Source organism: Nicotiana tomentosiformis, chromosome 8 (assembly GCF_000390325.3).
Source record: "Nicotiana tomentosiformis chromosome 8, ASM39032v3, whole genome shotgun sequence".
Taxonomy (NCBI): domain Eukaryota; kingdom Viridiplantae; phylum Streptophyta; class Magnoliopsida; order Solanales; family Solanaceae; genus Nicotiana; species Nicotiana tomentosiformis.
The window spans coordinates 47627781-47636395 of record NC_090819.1 but is presented as its reverse complement, the minus strand read 5'-3'; the positions used below and the strand labels follow the sequence as shown (position 1 = coordinate 47636395).

Below are 8615 nucleotides of genomic sequence, written 5' to 3'. Positions count from 1 at the left end.
AATGTCAAGCCTCTGAAGAAAACTACCGGGTCTCTGATGCTCGTACTTCACCTGCTGACAATTCAAATACCAAACAACATACTAAACAATATCTTTCTTCATCCTCCGCCACCAATAGTGCTGCCTCAAATCCTGATACATCTTCGCGGCACCCAGATGAATGGAATACCACAAACTATGGGCCTCCTCAAGTGTTAACTCTCACAACCCATCCATATTTGGAACACAGATCCGACCCTACATCCTCAATAACCCATCATCATCAATAGTAACTTCCTTAGCATCATCGTGCTGCACCGTGTCCTTCAAGATAAGCAAGTGGGGATCATCATACTCACGTGCCTTGATGCACTTAAAAGAAGAAGACAGTGAAATCACGCAAGCAAGATCCCAACTAGACTCTAAAATATCCAACCTTACAAACCAATTGGCCAAAGACTGAACATCCAATGCTAACGGTCTCTCTCCAACTGGAATATAAGCAAGACTCCCCATACTCTCAGCCTTCCTGCTCAAAGTATCGGCCACCACATTGGCCTTCCCCGAGTGATAAATAATGGTAATATCATAGTCCTTTAATAGCACCAACCACCCCTATTGCCTCAAGTTTAGATCTTTTTTCTTGAATAAGTGTTGTAGACTCATGTGACCCGTGAACACCTCACAAGACACGCTGTAAAGATAGTACCTCCAAATCTTCAATGCGTGAACAATGGCTGCCAACTCAAAATCATGTACAAGGTAGTTTTTCTCATGGGGATTCAACTGACACGAAGCATAAGCCATAACTCCCCTCCTACATCAACACACATCCAATGCCAATCCGTGAAGTATCACAATAATTTGTATAAAAACCTGATTCCGAAGGCAAAACTGGAACTGAAGTTGTAGTCAAGGTAGTCTTGAGCTTCTAAAAGCTCACCTCACACTCCTCAGACCACTTGAATGGGGAACCCTCCTGGGTAAATCTAGTCAAAGGTGCAACAATGGACGAGAACCTCTCCTCAAAATAGCGATAATACTCGGATCTCAGTAGCAGAAGACGATCTCGGCTAACTCTGAACTACCTCAATCTTCTTTGGATCTACCTTAATCCCCTCACTGGACACCACGTGCCCCAAAATACCACTGAATTAATCCAAAATTCACACTTAGAAAATTTAGCATATAGCTTCTTCTCCCTCAAAGTCTGGAGCACGATCCTTAGGTGCTACTCATGATCCTTCTGGCTGCATGAATACACCAATATATCATCAATGAAAACTATGACGAAGGAATCAATATATGGTTGGAACACGCTCATCAAGTTCATAAAGGTTGCTGGGGCATTGGTCAGTCCAAAAGACATCACCAAAAACTCATAGTAACCATAGCGGGTCCTGAAAGCTGTATTTGGAATATCTGAATCTCGAATCTTCAATTGATGATACCCCGACCTCAAATCAATCTTCGAGAACACTCTATCACCCTTAAGCTGATCAAATAAGTCATCAAGGCGCGGTAGTGGGTACTTATTCTTAATAGTAACCTTGTTCAACTGCCTGTAGTTAATACACATCCTCATAATATCGTCCTTCTTCTTTACAAATAGCACTGACGCACCCCAAGGCGACACACTAGGCCTGATGAAACCCTTATCAAGTAGCTCCTGCAACTTCTCCTTCAACTCCTTCAACTCTATAGGTGCCATGTGATATGGTGAAATAGAGATAGGCTGAGTGTCCGACATCAGATCAATACCAAAATCAATGTCCCTGTCAGGTGGCATTCCCCACAGGTCTGCTGGAAACACATCTGGGAAGTCTCTCACTACCGGAACTGACTCAATGATAGGAGTATCAGCACTAACATCTCTCACTAAGGCCACGTATTCCAAACATCCCTTCTCAACCATCCGTTGAGCCTTCAAACGCGAAATCACTCTACTAGGAACATGATCCAAGGAGCCTTTCCACTCCAACCTCGGTACCCCCAGCATCAACAACATCACGGTCTTAGCGTGACAATCAAGGATAGCGTGATATGGTGACAATCAGCCCATGCCCAGAATCACATAAAAATCAACCATGCTAAGTAGTAAAAGATCAACTCTAGTCTTATAACCCGAAATAGTCACCACACACGACTAATATACGCGGTCCACAAAAATAGAATCGCCCACCGGCGTAGATACATGAACATACATAACTAAGGAATCACGAGGCATATCTAAATAACTAGCAAAGCATGATGACACATATAAATAAGTGGAACCATGGTCAAATAATACTGAAGCATCCCTGTAGCACACTAAAACAATACCTGTAATCACAACATCGAAAGCAACTACCTCTAGTCTGGCGGGAAATGCATAGAAACAGGCCTGACCACCACCTAACTAAGCTCCGCCTCTTGAGAGACCTCGACCCTCACGATCTCTACCCTGAGCTGGCTGAGCGGGTTGTATAACAGCTGGTGCAGGAGTCATAGTCTAGCCTCCCTACTACACTGGACCTCTGTAATGACAAGGGCAATACTTCTTCACATGCCCCAACTCTCCATAATCGTAACAACCTCAAACAGGGAATGACTGTGGGGCCTAAAGCGGACCCCGAGAGCTAGAATAACCACTGGCAGAACCCGGTACTGATGAACCCTAAACCGTGGATCACGGTACGAGCTCTATGCTGGGAGCACACTGAAAGATGACTGAATCGGACGAGTGTTGTATGAACCGTGGCTAGCTGATGAACCAGGAGGGACCTGACGAGCCATCAGGGTAGGCCTAAAAGGACGACCTCTGCTGTGATGTGACTGGTCTCTAGATGAGGCACTGCTAAAACCACCTAACCCACGGGGCCTCTTGCCCTCCCACTCCTCGCGCTCAAGCCTGCAAATATACTCCAAGCGCCTAGCAATATCGACCACCTAGTCAAACCTAGCATCTGTCTCGGCCTCTCGAGCCAAACTGTAATGTAGACCATAGTTGAGGCCACTAACGAACCTCCTGACTGTCTCCCTCCCAATGGGAACCAACTATATAGCATGACGAGCCAGATCCGCGAATCTCATCCCATACTGAGTCACAATCATATCTCCCTAACGTAGTTGCTCAAACGCCCTATGCAACTCCTCTCTATGAGTCAATGAAACAAACGTTTCTAAGAAGAGAACTGAGAACTCATGCCACGTAAGTGGTGCTGCATCAGCTGGCCTGTTCAACTCATAAGCCTGCCACCATCTATTGGCTGCCCCTGTCAGCTGAAAAGTAGTAAATGCAACTTCACTAGCATCCAAAATACCCGCGGTGTGAAGAATCCGTTGACACCAATCCAAACAATCCTAAGCATCCTCTAACTCCCCTCCGTTGAAACCTGACAGTTCAAGCCTCATAAACTGCTCCAACCTCCTCTGCTCCGTATCAGTCACAGGTGGACTAACCTCAGCCCGAGCAGCAATAACTGACTAAACTGGTAACACCCCTGGTGTCTGATAACCCTAAGCTAGCTTCTCTGGAGTACGGGCGGCGGGAGTCTAGGATCCTCCCCCAACCTGTTAGGTAGCTGGCATCAAAATCGCCTGAGCCAAGCCCATGTACACACTTAAAATCTGAGCCACGGCCTCCTAGAGACCAGGTATCATAATAGGTACCGCTGGTGTCTGAGTTGGTTCCATCGGCTCAACAGTATCCGGTACCGGCTCCTCCACTGGAGCAACTGGTGGCTCCACAAGTGCTTCCCTCACTATAGTGTGAGCCCTAACTCTCCCTCTACCTCGGCCTTGGCCTCTCACGGCCATGACTGGTGGTACACCCCACACTTAAACCATTGCTCGTCCTCGAGCAATCAAACTACACTTCATATAGACACGACCTTTTTAAACAACTCTCATAACTCATCATACAAAGAATATTTAAAACAGATTAAGCAAAATACCGTAACATCCTCGCCTTAAAATTTGACTCAAAAGAACCATGCATTTTTATAACCCGCTCACTTACTCTAACATATAGGTCAAACATTACCTTTCCTTCATGAATCAAGTGCCATCACACCGTAGTGTACTACTCTACTAATTGAGCTCATTCAGTCAATGATCAAGTAGGACTTTAACTGGTTGTAATGTAGGCTGCGGGATGGGTAGGATACATTTAGATATAAGAGTGACTTCGTCTCCCTAAGCACTTTTAATACATACATTTCATTGTTCAAAACCCCACACTTATGTCAAACCATAACTCCACCTTTACATCAATATACATTAATTCCCTACTTCATTAAGCACAATTACATAAAGAGTTACCACTGCCAAGGAATATTTTTTCTACAACAATACAACTATATTTGTTTTCTTCTTTTTTCAATTCAAGTGGCTCTTATTTTTTCAAAACAGTGCACCCTTCTTCTTATTTCAAATAGTTCCACTCAAAAGCCAAACCAACCACCCTACACTTCAACTTTTACAAAGTTCATAACAAATTCAAGTGCTCACGAGAGGTAAATGGTTCAAATAGATGGTCAATTCAAACAAATGGGTAAGGCTTGTAATGTGGTTTCCAATAAAATAGGATTACATGCTCAAAGGGGGTTAACTAAGATACATAACAATTAGGTGGGTAAAAGCATATCACTGGCTCAATAAAGAAATGCCTATATCACTTCCAAGACTGAATAAAACTACTATTTCGCTTTGAAAACACAAGGGGCAAGTTCTAGACATCAAATACAATGCACAGAATAACACAAAACCTCACACACACATGGCACATAACTCACTCAGGATTGGACTATCAAGACACTCCAGTCAAAGCAGTTAAGCAAAGTTAAGATCATACAATTTAAGGTACTTATACAAAAGTCAAAAACTGAGCCTAAGCGCCACAACTAAAGCACTTACTATTCTCAAGGCATAACAAGTTCAAGAGATATTGCTTTCAATTCAAATCACAGCACAAGGTTTCATACTACTCTACAAAATAAAAATTAACTACATCCGATTCAAACAAAACCCTTGGAAAAGAACCGCGACACAAAGAAAAATCAAGGGGGAATTATTACATTACCTAACAAAATAAAATCTTTTTGTCTTTTTCTTTCGACTTTACTCCCTCAAGAAACCTGTTGAATGATATCCATCATCGGGAAAAATCAAAATTTTAATTTTGTTTCAATTTTTATGGATTTTTCAATTTTTTTTTTCTATCTCTAACTACTAAAACAACAAAAACTAAAACTAATATACATACATACATACATACAACATATCCCCCACCCCACACTTTAAGTTGTGGCATGTCCCCGTGACACACAATAAAAAAAATATCAGGTAGAGGAAACTTCCTTGAATATCTAGTTGGGGTCTGAGTCGAAATCGGGCTCAATTCCTCGCGCCTGAACCAATGCACACATCCATGCAGACAACTTCTTTTTAGCCTTCTTGGGGTACACCCCACACTTATCTTTCTCGCTCAATGCAGCCTTCTCTTTCGAGCCCTTCACTTTCCACTCAACACTTGCAGTTGGTTTTTCTTTTTGTGCCCCCTTTGCTATATTCATCTCAAATGTCACAGTCTCCTCACCTACTCTAAGCATGAGTTTTCTCTCGTGTATATCTAGTATTACTCTATCCATTGCTAAGAATGGTTTTCCTAGCATGAGGGGGACCTCCTTGTTCTCCTCCATATTCACCACTATAAAGTCTACAGGAAATACGAACTTATCCACCCGAACTAACACATCTTCCACTATCCCCTCGGGTATTAAAGTCGTTTGGTCTGCTAGCTGCAAAGATATTGGCACCGACCTTATCTCTCAAATATCCTTCTCCAATTTTCTGTAAAATAGATCGAGGCATTAGATTAATTGAAGCACCAGAATCACATAACGACTTATCAAAATGAATAGTTCCTTCAGATAAAGGTATAGTAAAACTCCCTGGATCTCCACAGTTTTGTGGGAGTTTATTTTGTAATATCGCACTGCAATGCTCTGTGATCTTGACCACTAAGGTCTCCTCTATCTTCCGTTTCTTTGTAAGGATCTCCTTCAAGAATTTGGTGTAAGCAGGCATTTGTGAGAGCACTTCTGTGAATGGTAGGTTTACATGAACCTGTTTCAGCACATCCAAAAATCTCCCAAATTGCTTGTCCAGCTTTTCTCTATATAGCTTTTGAGTGAAAGGTAAAGCAGGCATATGCTCGCTCTTCTCATGTTCCTCCCTTCTCGAGGTTTCTCCCTTCTTATTTTTCTCAGCATCATTCTTCAGCTGCTCCCCACTTTCTTTTTCAAGTTTCACATCCTTTTGGATCGGGGTGGGATCTTTCAACACTTGCCCAATTCTCAAAGTTACAACATTCACCGTTTCTTTAGGATTTCTCTCAGTATCAGCGGGGAGAGTTTCTGGAGCCCTTTCTGATAATATTGTTGCAGTCTGTCCCACTTGTCTCTCCAGGTTTCGAAAACCAGTATCCAGTTTTTTGATAGCTACTCCATGGGCGTCCAACCTCTCATCTATCTTGATAATGAAAGCCTTCATTAGTTCCTCTAGACCAGGTTGAATGGGCTGTTGAGGCTGATATTGCTGCCTTTGCTGATTTTGGTATGTTGGACCTCCTTGTCCCTGCGGTCTAGAGTTATTTTACTGCCAAGCATTCGCAGTACCTCCAGGTGAACTCCATGAAAAACCAGGGTGCCTCTAACCCATTGCATTGAAATTGTAGTTTCCCACAATATTTATTTCCTCAGTTAAGGCTTAACATTCATGAGTAGGGTGTCCTCTTCCACATATATCACAAGCTGCGTGAGGCTCACTTTGTATCGAGGCTAAGGTCAGCTTCCTTATCTCTTTGGCCATAGCATCAAGTTGTACCTGCACAGATGTATTAGCATCAACCAGGTGAATACCAGTTGATCTTCTTCTTTCCGCACTCTCAGAGGGCCATTGATTTGCATCTTTAGATAACTCATCAAGAATTGTAACTATCACCTCTGGAGTCTTCTTCATCAACGGGCTTCCAGCTGCATTGCTCAATGTTCTACCTGAGGCCGGTGTCAATCCTTTCCAAAAATCCTAGAGTTGCATCCAGAGTTCAATTCCGCTATGTTGACACTTTCTAAATATCTCCTTAACCTCTCCCATGCTTCAAAAACAGTTTCAGTCTCTTTCTGGCAGAAGTTATGGATTTCGCTTCTAATCTTGTCCGCCTTAGCTGAGGAGAAATATTTATCAAGGAATTTTCTGGTCATCTCCTCCCAAGTTTTGATCGATCCACTGGGCAAACTCTGAAGCCACTTCTTAGCATCATCTTTAAGTGAAAAGGGGAATGCCCTTAAGTACACTGCATCTTGTGACACCCCATTGTATTGAAAGGTGTTCATAATCTCCTCGAAGTCCATGAGATGTGTGTTTGGATTTTTGTTTGGCTTCCCTCTAAAGACACAACAATTCTGAAGGGTTTGAAGCAACCCTTGCTTCAACTCGAAATTGTTTGCTGCAATTGGAGGTAGTATAACACTGGATAATCCTTGATTGTACACCGGTATAGCATAATCGCCAAGTGGTCTCCCAGGCCTGGGAGCTATATTTCCAAACTGGTCTGCAGCCAAGAGTTGATGTTGATTAAGTCTGTGACCCCTCTCTTCTTCATAGATGTTCTGCGCATCTCTAATAGCTGCTTCCTCAACATCCCGTGCAACTCTTTCTCGTTGTTGGGCTGCCTCTCTTGCAGCCAAATCTACATTATCATCACCATTTCCAGCCATAGTTTCTATGGTTGAGGATTGCCCAACCTTTCTAAAGTCTCAGTGAGATCTCTTTCCTTCCTCAACTGTCGTAGTTATTTTTCAATTTCTGGCTCGTATGGTAGCACTTCCTTCGCAGAAGTTCGAGTCATGCACCAATCTTAACCTGTAACCTGCGTACAGTCCAAGAACACCAACCGTAAAAAGAGAAAAAAAAAAGTAAATAAAAAGAAAAAAAATTCCTGAATTAGCACTACAAACTATTTCAAACACTGTTGATTGCCAATCCCCGACAACGACGCCAAAATTTGACGAGCTTGAAACACACTTAAATTGTGCTAGCTAATCAAATATAGTATAGTATAACATCGTATCCACAGGGATTGGATTTAAACAGTATTCTTGTAGTTTCTAGCTTGATTGCTATCCAAGATGATCACCAATTGAGATTTCTGTGATTTCTAACTACAATTAACTAAGAATATAAAGCTATTGGCTAATGACAATCGAAATAAAGGTAAGCAATGAAGTTATCAGTGGGAGAAAATAGGGGTTGATAGGATAGATGCAAGATAATTATTTGGGATCTAACTCTAGATGATTCACTTCTAATGTTTAAGTGAGTCTCTCGAATTCACTCAATTATTAGTTCAAACGTTCAACAAAAACTCCTCTCTCGATTAAGTCTTAACCTTACAAGATGAACCAATTTAAGCACGTGAAGATATGCAAGAATGCATAGTGGATTGGTCTTTAGGAGAACCTCTTTCGATTATCCTCCTATCTAGGTTTAATCAATGATTCAACTAGCCTCTTTCGATTACTAAGAAGAATTGATGAACTCAACTAACAATATAATGCAAAGATATTACAAGTTATGCCTCTCTCGATTATATG

General features: G+C 42.1%; 1 non-coding gene across 1 annotated transcript; it reads left to right on the top strand.

The window, feature by feature from the left end:
- The first annotated feature begins 7069 nt into the window (after positions 1–7069).
- LOC117278620 (small nucleolar RNA R71) lies at positions 7070–7175 on the top strand. The gene has a single exon (XR_004508975.1). It is a non-coding gene; the product is annotated as a small nucleolar RNA R71 (small nucleolar RNA).
- The last annotated feature ends 1440 nt before the right edge of the window (positions 7176–8615 follow it).